Source organism: Protobothrops mucrosquamatus, unplaced genomic scaffold, assembly GCF_001527695.2.
Source record: "Protobothrops mucrosquamatus isolate PMUCROS unplaced genomic scaffold, P.Mucros_1.0 scaffold39, whole genome shotgun sequence".
NCBI lineage: Eukaryota > Metazoa > Chordata > Lepidosauria > Squamata > Viperidae > Protobothrops > Protobothrops mucrosquamatus.
Window position 1 is genome coordinate 435,525 of NW_015386421.1, and position 20,136 is coordinate 455,660.

At 37.6% G+C, this 20,136-nt stretch overlaps 1 protein-coding gene across 1 annotated transcript in view; it reads left to right on the top strand.

The window, feature by feature from the left end:
• Positions 1-20,136, top strand: part of PTCH2 (patched 2) — a 59,526-nt gene that overhangs the window by 2,476 nt on the left and 36,914 nt on the right. The gene's annotated exons all lie outside the window — the stretch shown is intronic.

Consider the following 20,136-nt stretch of genomic DNA (forward strand, 5'->3'; position numbering starts at 1 on the left):
TAAGGAGAAATTTCCTGACAGTGAGAACAATTAACCAGTGGAACTCCTTACCTCCAGAAGCTGTGAATGCTCCAACACTGGAGGTTTTTAAGAAGAGACTGGACAGCCATTTGTCTGAAATGGTATAGGGTTTCCTGCCTGAGCAGGGGGTTGGACTAGATGACCTCCAAGGTCCCTTCCAACTTTATTATTATTATTACTACTTCAGTTTTGTTTGTCACTTAAGACTGCTCCAGAGATTCTATGGCTAAAAGGTATCCAGAAGGTATCTGTTTTGAAGGTTTCACTAATGAGATGCAACATTTTAGGGACAGTTTTTGAAATTTTGGGAAACCATAGATTTTGATGTTTACTTATTTAGTTGTTTACTTATTTATTACACTTTGCTTTCTCTTTGAGAAACTTCCAAGTTGCTAGTCTGGCATATGAAGTATTAGGCAGAGGCACACCTATATAGTTTAAGCAAAAGAGTTTTAGTCATCCTTCAGGCCATTTTCTGAGAATGAAATCATGGTTAATTTCTAGACTGACTTTTAATCTCCGGTTTGTTCAGTCACATTTAAATTAATCTATTAAAAATGATTTAAAGCAACAAGCTTAAGGAAGCAGATCTCACCCACAATCCAAAGATTTAATGACTTTTTTTTAAAGAGAGTGTTTGACTCCTGTGCCAGACTTGTTCGTAGGAGTGTATCTGTATAAATCTTTTATTGCTATTCTGCACGTGTGTGTGCCTGTGCACGTTGTCTCATTGTAAGTGTGTGCAATCCAGATTTCTATCAGTGAAAATGCATTCCTCCACAAATACAAGTATAATTAAATTGATATTCTTCCCTCCGATATAGTTTTTCTTGCCACCACTTCCTGGTTGGTTCATTACATTATTGATATTCAAACACCGAAATTATCTTTCTGAACGTGTTACTTAAGGAGTGAATAATTACAATCTGCAACCAAGCTGTCAGTTGTACTTTAGTTCGGATCCCACTCTCTGGCAACTGAGAATGAATTCAGGTTAAATGCAGTCAGCTCAAAATAATGGCATCATCTAGGAATGCGTCTTAATTTGATTTAAAAAAATGATGCTTTTAGGAAATCCAGCATGCTATCTCTTTTAAAACTGTTGCTATTTCACCCTGTTCTTTCCCTTCCATCCACTCCCTTGCAATCTTCTCCCTTCCAACTCCAGGTTGTGCTGAGTTTTCACACCCTGGGACTTATTTATTTATTTATACTTTTTTTTTTTTTTTGCAAACAGCCTGGGAGCTTTCCAAGAGCAGATGTTTCTCTGTGATGACTGTCAGCGATCTTTGGCGTTCCACACCTCCTCCCCCCTGCACAACCCAAACTCCCTGTGTGGTCCTAAACTACTCTTGGATTTTGTTCAACAATAAAGGCAACTTTACTCTTCCACCCTCCCACTCCCTTTTAAATAAAACCACACTCACATGAATGCCAGTAAAGTTTACCCACCTGTTTCACACTCTGAAAGGGGATTGGAAAGAAAAGAAAATACCTCAACCTTAGCCTTTTTCCCTCCCCTACTTCTTGCCTCTGTGTGATAGAGTCTCATGGCAAAAAGGAGATCCATCAAAAATCCGCAGCTGTTTAAACATTTAAAGATGGGAAATACCCTTTTTGTAATCATCACATCTTAGTCCAAATCAAGAACCTCCCCCTGAGAACCTACAGAACTGGGTTTGTTCTTAGTTACTGTTTGGACACTGACAGTTTATGACAGGATTCTTGTTGAGTTGCTGTTTGCAGGATCTAGGGCTCAGCTTTGAGTGCTGCATTGAAGAGAACCTATCCACAGTCTTAAAAGAAATTCTCACTGATGCCATTTTAATATGCAGTATACTTCTCAAGACCATAAGTTGTTTATTATCTGGTTGTGTTTGTACTTCAGTGAAATGCAATGTTATCCGTTGACTAGAATTTGCCAGGCACAATATATTTGAGATACATTGTTATGGATAGCTATGTGCTGGGAAATTTGGATACAAAAGAATGGCATACATGGAAGTAAGGGAAGATTGCACCTATATATCTCCTTTCCTGCTTTCCTCCATCTTCTATTCTATAAATGTGGTTATAAATCCTTGGGTAGTTAAAACGCAGCTTCTTTCTTGGAAATAAGTACAGATGTGAAAGTGCTTTTTGAATCCTCCTGCATTCTTTTCTGTAGTTATTGTGGGTCTCTTGAATATAAGTTGGTTATCAAGATATTGATTTCTAAATCTATGTTACCAATCCAATTGCCTCCAAACTGATTACTTATAGTGGTGTGCACAGAATACAAAGCAGGCAAATCTATTTGGGTTCATGACTGAACTTGACATATGCTACATCTTTAGTCATCTTTGATTGTTTTGATTTGAGAAAAACCCTAAATAGATGCATCTTGGATAATGAGAGGAAAACATTTTCTGCATTTCAGAAATTGACAAGGCTGAAACCATAAATAGATAGACCAGAGTTGAAAGTGGGTGTGTCCCTCCTCTCTCTCTTGCGACCCTCTTTGCCCATTCCCTTGTCTTATCCGCCTCTTGTTTCCTCATATAGAGGTAATTCTTAAGGAAAGAAGAAATAATTCATGGCAGATATCAGAACTACTTGCTTCCTGGAAATCCTGTTTTCTTTTCTGTACTTTGAATTTCTCCCTCAGTCTTTTTCTCTTCTCTAAACTTTCAGATTTAAATCTGGGCTCATCCACAGATTGAAAGTGGAATGTGGATCTCCTGACACAGATTGTTAGCCCTGATCTAGGGAGAGATTTCTTCTATCCTACTGTAGTATAATTCTGTCAGTTCATGTCAGTGGCAACTTCTCAGAATTTATTTTATCAGTATGGATATTACAATGGATATGGGAAACATCCTTCAAACATATCTTCTGCCCAGAACATTGATTCTTAAAGCAGAAAATTATCGGTTTATAGTGTCTATGAAAATGATAGCGGAGACTATGCAAAATAAAGAACTTGGAAAATAGGTATTGTAGAAATCAACATCACATCTGATGTTCTGTTTTTCTACTCATCAAAATAATCATGGCTGTTTCCTGTTCTTGAATACTGTCCCTCTTTAGATTCCTTCCACCTAATTATTCTATCTGCAATGTTGTTATAAATTATCCTTCTTTAGACTGTGACCATTCTGAGTGCAACTCCTGTCATTCTTCACCATGATTCCTAACACACAAGAAGAATACCAGATTGGAAAAGATTTGGTGTAGATACAAGTTTTAGATAAGACCTGCCATCTACACCTGGATTTGGTGCTTTTGGTTTGTATAATGTCGATATGATCTTCCTCATCTAAAGGCACTCAGGCTTTCCCTCATCTTGAGGGCATTATTTCTTTACTTCAGAACTGAATGATATGAAGGTAAAACAGTTGATTGGGAATGGTAGCAGGAAAATGTTTATTTAAAAGATTTCTGCAAGCTATGCCTTTTAGTCTGTAAGAATGTTTGAGACAATGCAATTGCCAAATTAAATTGATGTTCTTGAACTATGAATGGTTTAAATGATTTTGAGGTTGTTAAATTTTTTGTGGTTTATTCTGGAAAAAGATCAAACCATTATTTGTTTTTAATAAAATAACTTTTTCTGCTGCTGCTATCTTAAATGACTCAGAGACAGAAGGCAATACGATATCCTGGCTAGATTCTTTTCCATGGATCTAAAGATACACTAAGTTCTTACTTCTTTTAGGTGGACATTGTTCACCTCAAGTTTTGAGTTCAAATGATTGTCCAATTTTATGCACTGAAATGTGATTTTAGCAGGGAAAGTTCAAGCTTTTTCTTCATAGCTTAGAGATTGAGCTTTCTTTCTTAACTAAATTTTTACTAAAGGGTCATTTCTGGACACATTAAGATGTGTTTTCTATGCATAAAAAACCCTCAATATATTTTCCAAAGAACTAGTGACAATTAAGATACTGTAAATATATTCCATGAGCAACATTCAGGATTGGCACCTTATAATTAGAAATGTGATAAAGGTGTAGTATTGATGTTTGCAAGTATTCTGGAATAAAAAATATGTTTATACTACATTACCCCACAAAGACCAGCATTATAAATTTGAATCTTTATTTTTTTCAATCTCTTGCATCTTTCTATGTACTGATGGGTGGTTGGTTATAGCCTAATAATAACAGCATCCTTATTAGAAAGAAAAAACTGACATGGAATTAAAATCATAAATAATATGCTTTTGTTTAAGTTTTGATGAATAAGTATCCAGAGGATTTCTCAAATTTGTATACTCTACTCTGTCATATATTACAAGTATTTATTACAATGAGTAATCCTAAATACTTGAACTAAACACTTCTCTGAAAGCTCGTGGCATTTTTTTCACTGGATTTTAGGTTATTTTTTTCATGCCACATTGTCTAGGCAGATTTATAAGGCTCCACTTAGAATCAACTGATGGGAATAGTAGTATTTTCATTCATAAGTAAACTAAGCCTTATTTAACATAAATGTGAAAGTCAAGGTGATAATATTTGGATTGTATTACTTTAAACTATGTGTGGGAGCTTGCACAAGTGCTCTTCTGTTTTCCAAACACTCTTCTAGATTAAAAAAAAAGCTTGCATATCAGAAAGAATGCTCTAAATCATTCTTTTCCTTGAAATATTCATTTTCTGTTTGTAGGATTTGTTTGTGTGTATGGAAGATCATGTGAATCCTGATCTGTGACATGAAGGGTATAGTCCTGAAACCCATTTACCATCATTTGGTGAGAACTAAGCTAAAAAAAGTGTTTGTTTTTTTTAAGCCAATCCCCAGACTAGTTACTGTAGTAGCATTCTAACAGCTAAAATATTTTATTTTCGAGTTAAAACCGTTAGAATTTCAGACAGTTTGCTAACAATGTTTGGATTAAGCCAAAAAGGGATTTATCTCGGTTTATAAAGAATAAGATTTTTTTTTCAATTAGTATCTGTTTTTTTGGAATTTCAGAGCAAGGAAGGAACCTCTTAATGTTCAGGCACATCAGTGTACAAAATATTAAACATGCCTATGAGTAATACTGATAGTGATCATCCTAACCAGTTTCATACTAGAGAAAAAGTTGATAGTGATGTCAAGGGGATTGGTTAGAAGGCCTTATAGGTTAATCTCTTTGATGGCACTTGCCTGTTGGCGTAGTTATAACCATGGTAGACTGCTCATTAGGGATTAAATCTAAAGCTTGGGGCTTGGAAACAAGCAAGTATTACGGAGGCAAAAGGTCATGGCTGATTTATAGGCCAGGGTGACCTCAAAGAAGGCAGGTTTAATTTTTAACTAGAATGTTTTAGTGTAGCTGGCCGCAGGGCCTTTTTAAAAGTAGCTGCTACTGGATGATTATTCTGGCAGACTAAATGCTTTTATCTTGCATTCCCTAGAGTGTGCAAAAAATATAAAAAAATATGGAAGGCTTTTTGCCCATTCATATTAAGTGGACAAGAACAGAAAAAAAGATGAAATGCTAGTTACCCAGAGATCTGGAAAGTGCTAGTGAACAAACAGATACTTATTGTTCGAAAATGGTAGACAAGATTCTTCTGACTTTGAATATGTTTCCATATCTTGAATATGTCTGGACAGATTAAACTATAGTTGTTGTGTTTCCTGCTCCAGGAGTTACATCTGGTTGTTGTTGTTGTTTTTGCTGTGGAACTTCCTCTTAAATAGGATCATTCAGGGTAGATTGATTTTCTTTTAGTAGTCAAAATCAAATGACTTAATTAGCACATTAAATAATGGATGAGATGACAACAGATTTTATCCTGTAGACTGGGACAGAACAAATCCTAGATTCAGTTCTAGCATAGAAAGGGGCTAGTAATACAGGAGCAAATTAACTTGTGTATTTGAATATAGTATGTGACTTGAGGCAGAATAAGAGGAAGAAATATTCTGAGATTTGGCTATTCCCAGAATATACAAGGCTGACATGTTAACTCCATTCTGTTAATTCATTTCAGTACCGTGATCTAACATTTCTTTATATGATATTCAATGAAGAATGCCTGGACTATTTGAAAGAATTGTGTATATAGAGTGCTGAGCCTTGGAAATAGAAGATACATATTCATTCAGAGAGAGCTGATGTTTGATGGAAGCAGATTTAGCCTGACGCCTCTGCATATGGGATGAATGAAGCTATCTTTGAATTAGATCAGACCACAGGATGTTTGTGATTGGAGATGAACCCCATCAAAGTGGGCAATTTGAAGAATGTTAGATGGGCCATCATATGTTCAATTAGGCTTTTCTACTTTAGCCAGCCTTGTGAACAGATAAATAAACTGTGACTGTGGGGTCTGCATACCTCACTCATAAGAATAAATAAACAAGCCCCCAAGGCAGCTGAATGCAGAGGCCAAGGGGCTTCAATGTATATGTGTAAGTAATATTCTTGGGTGGGCAGCAGAGGTGGGTGGCCTACTGGCTAGCTGAAGGCTCTGAATGGTTTTGGTGCTGATAAGAGGGAAGAAGGGAAAAAATCTGAAAAGGGTAGGAGCCATGGGCGAGATGGATGACATAGGCTGAAATGTACTTCTCATAGTGTTTCACAGATGCAAAAGAAATTGGAAATAGAACTTGAGATAAGACAACTGACCACATGAGGTATATATCAATCTTGAATAGCCAACATGAAGTTTATTATTAAACAGCAAACTGAAACATTTGCATAAAAACATATCTCAAAATGATGTGAAGCATCAGGATCCAGCAAATACCAAAGAAATTAGGTAATTCATGGAAACAGGCTACAAAGAATTATCACATATTCGCAAAATTCTATAGAAAGTGCCTTGTTTACAAAAGAAAAGCCAGATTGTTAATTATTTTCTTTCTTATATGAAAGAAGTATCTGCTGATGGGCTCCTTAAATTAGACAAAAATGTATACTCATAGATAGGCCAACCACTCTACTGAAATGACAACTCTCTCACAAAAAATAATTACATGAATTTATCTTTGTAATCATTTAAGAAAACAAGTTACTTCCATAATCATCTTAGCCTGCATTCAGTATCATTAAATAAATTTATTTAATAAATTTATCTTATATATCTGACTCTGGATCACAAACAAAAATCACATTGTATTGAAAATAGAAAATAAAGCATAATTTTTAAAAATACAAGAGGAAGAAAACATTTTCCTTGCTTGCCAAAAAGTTAGTATTTTATACCTGTAGTACAAAATAATATTAGTGGTATTAATGTCAGAAATAGAATAATGTTGGCAATTAAACCCAGTGTTTAAAGACTTCAGGAAAACTTAAAAGTTCTCATGCAAAGTAATTATTTATTGCCCCTTACTAATAACTGCTCTGACAGTTTCCTGAATTGATAGTTAATTCTAGAGAATGAAAGTGTTTTCAGATACACACTAAAAATAGAAATATAATAACAAAAAAAGAAATTTGCCCACTGTCTTCCAAATCTGCTTTGTTTTCTGTCTTTGCTTTGACATTTGCTCTAAGAAGCATCTTCTAACTGAGATGGCCTGCTTTGAAAGGATCTTTCTTTTCTCAGACTAGCTGAAACTTGCTAGAGTTGCCACTCAGGCTGTTTCAGTTTTCCAAAGAATTGAAGGATTGGGGGAGGAAGAAGCCTTTTTTTTGGGGGGGGGGGATCTGAACAAGAGAAAAGAAGTAGGAAGGACAAGTTAAAATAAAAATGGGTTCCTTCCACCTTGCTGATCTGCTTGGAAATATGCAATCAAATTTTTAAGACATAAGTGAGGAAAAATGTTTAGATTTTTTTAAATGTTATTTTATTGGGAAGGGGCTAACTATAGGACAGAAAATGGAGAGAGCAAAAAGGAGAAAGGAGTGTTATTCTCTGGTCCATCCCCCCCCCCCCCCCGCCTTGGAAAAGTGGTCTGAGTTCAAAAAATTCATTTCTTGCCTGAATGAAGGCAGCAATGTGGAAAAATTTGCCCATTCAGAGGGGGATGAATGTATGTTTCAACCCCACATTAAGTCACATTAGCAGGCAGTGGAGTGCTTAATGTGGGCATTTTTCACAGCGGCCAACAGAGGAGATGATTAGCATAATTAGTCCAGGCAACTCTATACATATGGAAATGCCAAATGCGTAAATGCCAACACCAGTGGAAATTTATGTCAATGCTGACAAGAGTCTTAGCAGTGAATGGCTCCCAACTGAATCTCTTTTAGCCCTCTTTTTCGGGGGCCGGGCCTTCCCCTCATCTTTGGCCAAAGCTCCTTCAGGCCATTCCTCTCCCCACTCGCCCCCACCGCACTGGGAACCTGAGCCCTTTGCATTTCTGGTAAATAAAGACATTAATTTAGGTCTGGAATAAACAAAAGGGCATGCCAGGCCTGGGGATTGGGGAGTAGGCCTCAAACAGGCCTTTCACTGCTCTTCTTAAAGCCGGATTCCCCCTCCCAGCCTGCCAAGCGCTCAATGCTCCCCCCCCACCTTGTTTATTTAGAAAGCAGCCTGGCGTCTCTGTCTTTGTCCCATTAGGTTTGTTAGAGAACAAGCACCAGGGGATGCAGCACATCTCCCCCTATCTCAAACTGTTTAGCCCCAAGCGGTTAGCTTAATAGGGTGCCCAGGCACCCTTTCTTCTCTTGATGGAGCTAGCCAAGGAACAAGATCCTGGCTGGATGTGTTTTGACAGCAGTAGGCAGCTAGCGGCCAGCCAGCCTTTCAGAGCAGCCAGGACAGGTAAAAATGGCTCTTTTAGCCTGCCCCCAGCGAGACTTCCTCCTGAGCAGCATGGCTCCTTTCATAGCTGCCTTAATCCAGCTAATCCGCCCTTCAACACTTTGAAGGTGGCCCATGGCATGTGCATGCTGCTTGCTCTGTGCAGGGGACGCTGCAAAAAAAATCAGATTCAGGGGTGGCTGCTGCCGCCACCGCCCTGTGTGTGTGTGTGTGGTGGGGGGGGGAAATTGCCCCTCCACTATCCTGCTTTTTTTTCCAGGTCAGCCAAGAAATCAGATCCCCACATGGAACTAGAGGGGACACAGCTGTCCCCTTGGTCTCCATTATGGCTGCATTATTCAGTTAATTGCTGATAGGAGTAATCATGGATTAAACCAAACATAAACTGTCCATGCTGGGGCCTTACTTTCAACCTGGCTCAAGTCCAAGTCTATCTAGACTGGTTTTCTACTTCTTATAAAGCAGCTTCTAATTGTTTATAGAGGAGTTTCCTAGTACTGCAGTGAGCGGATATGGGGTAACTTGCCTGCATGAAGGCTTCAACCAGACTTTGGCAGTGCAGAATATTCTTCAGTCCTTTAAAAAAGGAGTTTACAAGTTTCATAATAATTCAAGTCTGTAAACCAAAATAAACCTTATAGGACTGTAGTGAAGACAAAATATGATATAATTCTTCCTAAAAATCGTCATTTGACACATTCTTGTATTAGGCAACAAGTTTATAATACATAGCATTGATATCTAATATTAAGACATATTTTTAGTTTAGTCAAATATAAAGCAAAAAATGATTGATCATGGATACAACTATTCATAATAACTAATCCTAAGGTATTTCCTTTAGTGATGTTTGTTTTTAATTATTGCTTTTTATTCTTCCTAACCCAACCCAGCAATAGAAATACATGGTGAAAAAGGAGCTTAGGTTTGTGTATGTCTGTCTGTCCATCAACTAGATAACTCTCAAAATGCAACAGAACAAAACCAAATCGTTATGGCAGCAGAAATCAGCAGAAAAAGATTTAGCTCTATAATGGGCTGCATTTAGTCAGGAGTTGTGAAGAAAAAAAATCTCCAGTGCATCCTGATTGGAGAAGCATTTGGACAGTAGCTTGGATTTCTCCCTTCTAAACTATCCTTCCCCCTTATCATATAAACCAGATTGGAGTGTATGTGGAGCAACCTTCGTAGTGCACACTTGCACACCACCACAGAGGCAGATGAACACAGTGGCAATACATATATAAACCTTCTTAATTAAACCAAACCATCCATCCACAGGAGTACCACATATGGACTTACTCTGATTAAACTGTCACATCCCACAGAGAGGTGCCACACATGCACACACCTTTTTTAATATTTGGGAGAAAGCAGATGTTTATACCCATGGACAAAATTAACTGCTTTATAACAGAGAACAAAATACAGATGTTGCCTATGCTGCTGGTAAAGGATTTGAAAAGAATTCCAGAAACTATGTTCTGCATGCTTTCCCTATCTTATTTAAATTTAAAACATTTGCTTTATTTCTCTTCTAAATAAGAAGGGAAACCAGTAAGAGATGTGCTTTTTTAAATGATCTGTTAGGATCTTGCAATGTATAACAATGCATACAGATGTAAATATTGTAAATTAGTATAAGACTACTCTCATCGCGTTTGGCCTATAATTCTCTAGATTCCAGCACAAAACATTCGTGCACAGTTATGGTTGTAATATCAAAAAACCCTTCCAGACCCCAAAAATATTAAACTCCAAAAGATGTAATTGAAAAAAATGTACAAGGTTTTTGAATTATAAAAGGTAAGCAAGCTAGCTAAAACCAGGAATAAAGAGCAAAAAAGAATATGTTGGTTGCAGATACTTGAGGACCAAATGTAGGGAAGCCAATTTTAGCCTAAGGGGGGAAAAAAGCAGTATTCCCTGATTTTGCATTTTTCTATGTTTACCCAAGTTAAACTTTCACAAACTTTTAATGAGAAGTGCACTTGGGCTTTGGCAAAGCATTTATAAATATGAAAAATTAATTTACTTTGTCTTCAAAATACACATTATCTTGTTTACTTTAAACATTATGTACTGTGTTTAATATTTTTCCTTTATTTATATTGTGAACTCTTTGTTATTTTGGTCATTTATTTAAAACATTTATATAGCAGCCCATCATGTACCTAACTCTGGGTGGCTCACAACCAAAAAAATAAAACAACAATTAAAAATATTACAGTAAAACCATAAGACTTGGCACCATAGCAGAACTGTACAGCTCACAAGTTCATTTAAACCTATTCCAGCAGTTGAAGGAAAAGCCCAGGTCTCCAGTGCTTTTTGCAAAGTTAAAAGGGTGGGGACCTGCCAAACATCAGGGGAAGAGTGTTCCATAGGCCATGGAAAAGGCATGCTGCCTAGGTCCCATAAGATGGCATCATTTTAGGGGTGAACTAGGAGCATGCGCACCCTATCTGATCTAGCAGAACAGGCAGATGTCCTTAGGGAGAGACCATCCTGCAAAGATCATGTCTGACCTAGAAGCTTGTGCTTTCTTGCTGTGTATCTTGAAAAATCAGATCTGCATAAATATGCCTCATCAAGTGAAAAACAGACACTCTACCTTGTACATTGCCAATCAGTAACAATTCCACAGTTCCACAGTGGATGCTTTTTCTGCATAGATGGTGGCTTATGTTTGTCTTGCTGGATCACTAATTGTGACTGCCTGTTTTATTTAAAGTGTATCCTTTCCCATATTTTGCCACTATATCTCATCCATGGAAATATCTCTATATTCTTGCTTTCTTGCCCAAACAGACAGGGAGCTCTGATCACAGCAAAATGAAAATAACTGTGCTGTGCCTATCTTAGCTTAGAAGACACAACTGACATAAAGAAAAAGAGGAAGATTACTACCAAGGAGACTCTGCTCTTTTTTGTAGTCTTCAGGATCAAATATCAATAATGAACAAAGAACCTAAAAATGATTTTTTTTAACGCCAACTCAAAATTTCATATAATAAAAAAGCATTTTGTTGTTGTTAGTTGCGAAGTTGTGTCCGACCCATCGCGACCCCATGGACAACATTCCTCCAGGCCTTCCTGTCCTCTACCATCTTCTGGAGTCCATTTAAACTCACGCCTACTGCTTCAGTGACTCCATCCAGCCACCTCATTCTCTGTCGTCCCCTTCTTCTATTGCCCTCAATCTTTCCCAGCATTAGGCTCTTCTCCAGTGAGTCATTCTTTCTCATTAGGTGGCCAAAGTAAACAACATAGGGTACCATTCCATATCTCTCTCTGGGTTCATCAAATCATTACAGCTCTTGGGACTAGATAAAGACAAAAGTATCAAGTATCAGAATGTTTATATTTCCATTTACTTTTCCAATGTATATTTTGTAGACAATGTTCTTGGAGATGCTCTAGTTTTATTCTAATGCCATCTCTAAATTCACAAGATGCATTCATGTATATGAATGGTGTAGTACAGTGATGGCGAACCTTTTAGAGACTGAGTGCCCAAACTTCAACCCAAAACCCACTTATGTATTGCCGGGTGCCGGGTGGGTGTGGCCTGCTGGGTGGGCGTGGCTACAGTGGTCATGGCAGATGGGTGGGCGTGGCCAACTTGATGTTGCTTCTGGGGAGGGACACCTGTGGGGGCTGGGCAGGGTTGGGGGAGATCCAGGGGGTCTCTGGCGGGTGGGGCTGTGGGCAGGAGGCTGGTCCTGCGGGGTGAGGTGAGGCAGGGCAGGAATGCCATTGTCGCAGGGCGAGGCAGGGGCCTGGCACCATCGGCCCCTGCACACAGAGGCCAGCAAGCGCATGGGTGCTGGGATGCATCCGGCCAGGTGGGACCTCGGCGAGTTAGCGGGCGGCTGGTTGAAGAGGACAGGGCATGGCGCAGGTGCCCACAGAGAGGGCTCTGAGTGCTGCGTCTGGCACGCGTGCCATAGGTTCGCCACCACTGGTGTAGTATCTTGCAGAAAGTCTGATAGATTTTTGCTAGCACATGGCTAGCTCTACAATAGAAATGATCATTTTAGTATTTAGCCAATCAAGTGACAGTTTGTAGAGATTTAGCTATAACAAATCTGTTTCAATAAAATTATAAGGATTCTCTCTGGGCTTTATGGCGATATGGTATGCTTGAATTAATACCACTTAGCAAATGGAATTAGATGCGCTTTACAAGTGCTTTAATTTTGTGGGCTGTTTATGGTTTGTGTTATGTTTGATGGCTGTGATACCTAGAATGCTGAAAGGTTTTGTGTCCAAGGAAAGTTTTTGATTTCTTTTCCACTAAATCAATATCTTTTGAAAGGTTCATCTAGATATATGCTCTTTTAAATAGGGAAATTTGGACAAGTGGCAGTAGAGATCAGTGCTCTAGATTCTTGGACAAAAGAAGTAATTCCCCCAGGATACATACAAATATAAGGTACATACAAATATAGGCAATCTAACAGAATGTAGGCAATTTAGGGAACTGGCACTTGGTAACTCCAAATATTTTGTGACCGAGTCTTTCCAATTCTGATGCTTATGCTGAACATAAGTGGACAGGATTGCTTTAGCAGAATTAAGAATTTAAAGTAGAAATGCTTTTCTCTTTAGTACACCTTTTGTTTTAAGCTTTGTAAATTGAATGATGCCAGTATTAGGAGCACTATATTGTTCAATAAAGTTGTAATTGCCTTGAGAAAACCCTGACTTTCATTGAAAAGTACATCAAATGCTAAAAAATTTAGCTGGTTTCTCCCACTTCTCTGGCACATCTATTCATGGAGTGTATCTAAGCAAAAATATTTGCGCATACATAAATTGATTTTCTTAGCAGTTTTATAGAATTGATTTGCCAAGCAACACTCAATTGAGTAAACAGTTGCATTAACCATGGATAAAAATGATGTGTACAGCGTTCACAGCCATGGGATAATAATCAATGCGAAGCAGTTCTCCTCCACTCCATTCCATGAAGCAATTCTAAATTACATAATCTTAATAAGTTGTCAAAATGCTAACTTAATAAGTTGTCAAAATGCTAACTTAATAAGTTGTCAAAATGCATAGATGCAAACTTCTTATTTTGAATATCTCTTACAATGGTACTTTGCTACTCAACTATTTTGAAACTTGTTTAATTTGGTATTCAATGCATTTTGACACAAAAATGTTGTCCTGGAACTCATTGTTTGGTATTCAACACACAAGCTAGAATTTGTTGATGTTGGCTGCCTTGTGACTAACTACATTATTCCTTATGGGAAAAATTTGTTTGGTACTCACCGTTTTTGATAGTTATCGCGACTCCTGGAGCCAATTAACAATGACTACCAAGGTACCACTGTATATGTAATGTGGTGGGTTTTTTTAAGATATCCTTGTTCTAACCTATTTAGATTCTTGTAATTCAGTATGAAAACCCTATAACTGATAATGAATAGCTAGTCAATATGCAATTCCTGGCATTGGATCAATGTGTTCATTAATTTATATTAAGCATTCTACTTGCTGTGCATTGCATTAGCTGAGTCTTCTAAACTGATATTGAGGCAGTTCTTGGTTGAGCACATTGCAACAAACTAGCATATTGAGAATCAGTTATCATGACTAAGGATTTTCTTTCAAGGAACAGATGTCCTGCTGTTCCACTCAATGCAGGAGAAAGATACTTCTTAGTCACTGAGGCTATCTGAGACTTTATGGACAAAGATATCAAACTGGGAAACTCTTTAATCTAAAGCAGGCAAATTGTCTAGCTCAGAGGTCCCCAACCTTTTAGGCATCAGGGACCGGTTCCATGGAGAGAGGTTTTTCTGTGGACCAGAGGGTGTGTGATTTTGTGTGCTGCCTGCAGCCTGCAAATGGGGCTTTGCTTGTTTGTGCGGACTGGTTGCTGGCATGCCACAGACCAGTACTGGTCCACGGATCAGGGGTTGGGGACCCCTGGTCTAGCTCACAAACTCAATAAATCTCAATCTAAGAATGGAATTTAGTTTCATCATAAATTCAACTCTCTATGGCATATTTCCTCAATAGGTGTTAAAATACTACAAAGCATATCAAATCCCATCTCCAGAAAATAGTCCCCTGTGTAGTAATTGAATCATGATAACAAGGTACATTCACTTTCCCAGTTCATAGAGATAGTTTGAGATGACACTATAATTGAGAGCATTAAGACGCTGAGAAGCAATAGCTTTTTTATCATTATTATTACTATAGGAATGCCTTATCCAAATCTGAAAGAATAGCCCATGTGTTTTGGAATGACAATTTAAACTGAATAGGCAATAGTGCCGAATATCTGTAGCTCGGATGTAGGGTGAGGGTTCGTTCTCCGAGTTTGTTGGCTGGTTTCCGAACGTTTCGTTACCAGGCTAGGTAACATCTTCAGCGGTGTTTTGTGGACTTCTGTGTCAGTTCTCTTCTATTTATAAGGGCTTAAACTGAATATTTTCTAAATATGTTCATTTTTTATCATATTCTTAACTCACTTTATTGGTTAAACCTGCCTATTTTGAATGTGATTCAGTTCACACATTTCACTAAACCAGAGGTAGACAACTTTGGCTCTTTTATATGACTCGTGGACTTCAACTCCCAGAATTCCTGAGCCAGCTTGGCTGGATTAGGATTTCTGGGAGTTGAAGTCCACGAGTCATAAAAGAGCCAAGGTAGCCTACCCTTGCACTAAACTATAATGTAATTTGTTTAGTTTTGGCTTAAAATGTGTTAATCCAACCACTTGTGTTTTATTAAGAAAAAACGTGGTTTTAATACCCCAGGGCTTAGTACAGCATATGAACGAGATCTTAACTTTTTTTTCTCTCAACTAAACTTCCTTAAACTTGTGTTGGTTCAAGCACTACTCACTTCAAGAACAGTTCAGATTGTTTCTTTCTATCTATTCCAGACATGCTAGCTTTGAAAATTGTTCCTCCCAATTCAAATGAGTTCACTCAGCTGCTGGGATCTGATCACTGAAGCCTTTCTTCTGGCAAATGCTGTGAAAGATCCCAGCTGGAACTTGAGCACAAAGCAGTAAGAATTATCTTCAGCTTTTAGACTAAGGCCTGGATTTGGGTTTATTCTTTTGAAAATGTGGAATTGTAGAAGGAGAAATCTGAATGCATTCAATTGACTCAAAACAGCTCTGAACATCCCTAAGATCCAGATAGGAAACATATTTTCCACATTGCTATATACTAATATAATACTATTTTACTTTAAATCAGTATCATTTACTGAGCTGGAAAACCGCAGAATACAAGATGCCATATACTACTTTTAGTATTTAACAGTTCATAAAATTTTGAAAGGCAAGTTACAAACGCTATGAATAAGTAGTATATTTCCAGGATACAAATATTTGCAGGAGGAAAAGCAGAGCAAATGTAATCAAGTGAATTGCCACAGATAGGAACTTTAGATTCCAATATCTTCATTTTGATTATTGAGACTGCCTTGATACAAAACTTGCAGTAATTTTGTATAAATAGTGAATTCTGCTCTTGAAGCAGCAGGAATATATGGTCATCACAATAGTGACGTAGTATCATCATGAGATGGTTGCCTAAGTAAGACACAGTATGTTCAGATGTTGTGTGGCAGTGCCAGGCTTTTTAATATAAAATTAAGACATTACTGTAATGCAAGCAGCTCCTATCTTGAATAACTATTGTTACTACTATTTTGTGACTCAGGTCTGGGAGTCAGCCATGTAGCTCTGAAATGAAGTAGCTAGAAAATGGGATCAGATACAGCTAGAGTGATTGCAAGTTGCGGATCTGTATACCTGGTTATCTATTGCTTGTATTTATCCTATTTCTCCTCTGTTTTGCAATCAAGCTAAGTGGTTGTTAAAATAATGGAAAATTAAAATTTAATTATACCAATGACTTTTTCTGAAGATTTTGAAAGGAAAGCACTCTCCTATTAAACCCCAAAGCAATTGGATGAGCAAAATAAGGATTTTGTTTGTATTCTCTACTCTCTCAGAGAAAATCCTTGAATGCTCCGTACAAGTGAAAATGCTGGCTTTCTTAGGAATGTTAGGCTGTTTGCTGCTAGTCCTCAGCAAATATTTCAGTTTTCATTTTATAGCATATACCCTGAATTTATATAATATAAATCAAGTCAACCTATTTTTTTATAGCTGTTGGACGTTATAAATATAACAAACTATTCTTGCTTCTAAACATGTAATTTATCAGACTGTCATTATAAGACTGTCTTCTTCTGGGCTGAGGATATCACAAATTTCATACTTGGGAATTAAAAATGTTCAAAATGCAGTCTCATTGAGGGCAGTTTAGTGCCTCTGCATAACAAAAAAGCAGTTTGGATCACATATTGAAGCTTCTGTTGGCTCAATTTCTTATTCCAACAGACAGTGCTTTCTACCAGGTTTAGGAATGACTGTATCAACTTGTACAGTATCTTAGAAATCAGAGACTTTCTAAGCAATATATGCATTCTAAAATATTTTTACAAAATTTTAAAAAGAAAGAAGACACATTAAAGAAGGGGGAAAGTCTACAAGGGTAGTAATAAAAGATTTTTCAACTGTTCTACATATACTGTGTATTCATGGTATATTATGCAGTTAAAATTATTTAAACACAGAAAATGTCATGTGTTACTTAAACGAACAAGCCTTATTTGTATTTTATAAATAGTGCATTTTGGAAAGATTTTTGTAAGTTAGCCTTTGGTTCAAAAATTGTTGCTCTAGGATGCACTGTTTTGCCCAGTTAAACAGCATGACTACAAGAGTTTTACTGGTATATTAGACAGCCTGTACCCATTGGGTTATTGTTTCAGAGATATTTCCTTGCCTAAATATGATGATGATGATGGTGGTGATGGTGATGGTGATGGTGATGGTGATGATGATAATAATAATAATAATAATAATAATAATAATAATAATAATAATAATAATAATAATAATAATAATAATAATAATAGAGTTGGAAGGGACATTGGAAGTCTTCTAGTCCAACCCCCTGCTCAGGCAGGAAACCCTATACCATTTCAGGCAAATGGTTGTCCAGTCTCTTCTTAAAGACTTCCAGTGTTGGAACATACACAACTTCTGGAGGCAGATTGTTCCACAGATTAATTGTTCTAACTGTCAGGAAATTTCTTCTTAGTTCTAGGTTGCTTCTCTCTTTCATTAATTTCCATCCATTGCTTCTTGTCCTGCCTTCAGGTGCCTTGGAGAATAGCTTGATTCCCTCTTCTTTGTGGCAACCCCTTTGTGGCAACCCCTGAGATATTGGATATTTGCTATCATGTCACCCCTAGTCCTTCTCTTCATTAAACATTAAACTAAATAAATGACCTTGGGTGGGCAAAAAAGCATTGGGAGTGGGAGTAACTTTTGACTTCCTGCCAGCTTCCCTACTGAATTTCCTTGCACTTTTAAACTGGAAGATGCAGTGCTGGATTTTTTCCTTTCTCAGGGAATACAGCAATTTTTCCAATGCTAAAATTACAATATTTGAAAAGATTAAGATACGTTTCCTATCATCCAAATCTGTTGCCTGGGAACCATAGGCACATATTAGTGCTTATCACATGTTAACAATCCCATCTTCATTTTAGTAATAGCTTTTCTTTCTAGATTAAAATTTTAGCCTTTTGGACATTCTAAACATATATTTTCTGGGTTGGTACATATTTGTAGCATGAGATTTCCTCTTCCCTCACCACTTCTGGGCTCCCCAACGATCCAAGCATGGAAAATAAAATGTGTTCTATGTCTCTGAGTAGAACATTAGTTCTTTCATACCAACTAAAGATCAGAACCCAAAGTGATTTGCAGGAGTTCATTTTTCCCAGGAAGTCAGTGTCCTGCATTTTGTTATGATGCATGTTTCCTGCCTGCTTTTGCACAGGAAAAGTCCAGCCAGGAGCTAAGAGAGCTCTGATAATTTAACCAAAAACTAGGTTGTGTGAAACAATATATTATTGGACATTATTTCTTTTTAATGAACATTTATTGGTGGCAGAAAAAGGAATCTGAGCGGCCTAAAAATGAGAAATACAATGGTAGCTTGATACTCATCATTAATTGGTTCCAGGAGGTGCGATGAGTACCAAAACCAATGAGTGCCAAACAAATTTTCCCATAAGGAATAGTATAATGAGTCACAAGGCAACCGATACTAACAAATTCTGGCTTGTGCATTGAGTACCAAACAATGATTACCGGGATAAAAAATTTCATGTCAAAATGCATTGAATACCAAATTCAATGAGTTTCAAAGCAATTGAGTACCAAGGTACCACTGTATAAATAAATAAATAAATGTCTAGAGGAGGACTATGTTAGAAAAAGGACTTAAATCTTTGGCCTATGCTGTGGTTCTAAATTACACTAGGTCTTCCATATTTGGGCTATAAAAATCCAAGCAGCAAGTTTTCTTGTATCTTTGCTGTTAATGTAGTTGTCATCTAGATTTTTGGAACCTAGATATGGTACACACAAATATTTCACATTTGTTCTTGGAGAAGAGTTGCCAATTGATTATTTTCATTGTTTAGATATGGCATTTATATTTTGCTTATATGCCAAAAATGTGCTCAAGGAGGTTTAGCACTATTAAAATACAAATAAAAAGAATTGCAACTGAAAAATAAAACAATTCAATCAGAAGGAAATAACATTAGCCCTAATTAAAACAAACTTAAGCGGTCAGTTTAATTGCCAAATGTCTATCTGAATGTCTCTGCCTGCTTGTAAAAGAGTAACAGAGATACTTCCTTCTAATTACCTTCATCTGATCCTGGGCTCTAAGACCCTTGTTTTAGTACTCAATAGCAAAGAATGTTTGTAAGGCTACAGTCTTCCTTTCCTTTTCTATTCTCTTCAATTTCCCTTGCCAAGGGGACCAATAACTATAAAAACCCTAACCTATCTTCTTTAATTTGGACTCTTATAGGTGGTTTGGAAACAAAACAGGAGGGCCCATTAGGGGGACTCATTTGGGTGGCCCACCCAGGAAAGAGAAGGTGTCCAGCAATTTATTCAAGAACCTATAATTATAGGGATAATTGTGAAGTGGCTTTGCTATACAGTATTCAAGGGGAGAGAGATAGGAGAAAGGTGGTGTTAACTGAAACACTGTACGGGTCTGGATGGGGAGAAACAGACTCAGGCTCAACCCTTCCAAGACTGAGTGGCTGTGGTTGCCGGCTCCCAGGTATAGCCAGCTGACTCCATCGCTGACTATAGGGGGCGAAACTTTGGCTCCCTCAGAGAGGGTACGCAATCTGGGTGTCCTCCTGGATCCACGGCTGACACTGGAAGACCAGTTGACGGCTGTGGCCAGGGGGGCGTTTTACCGGGTACGCCTGGTACACCAGTTGCGGCCTTTTCTGGACCGGGATGCCTTGCGCACAGTTACCC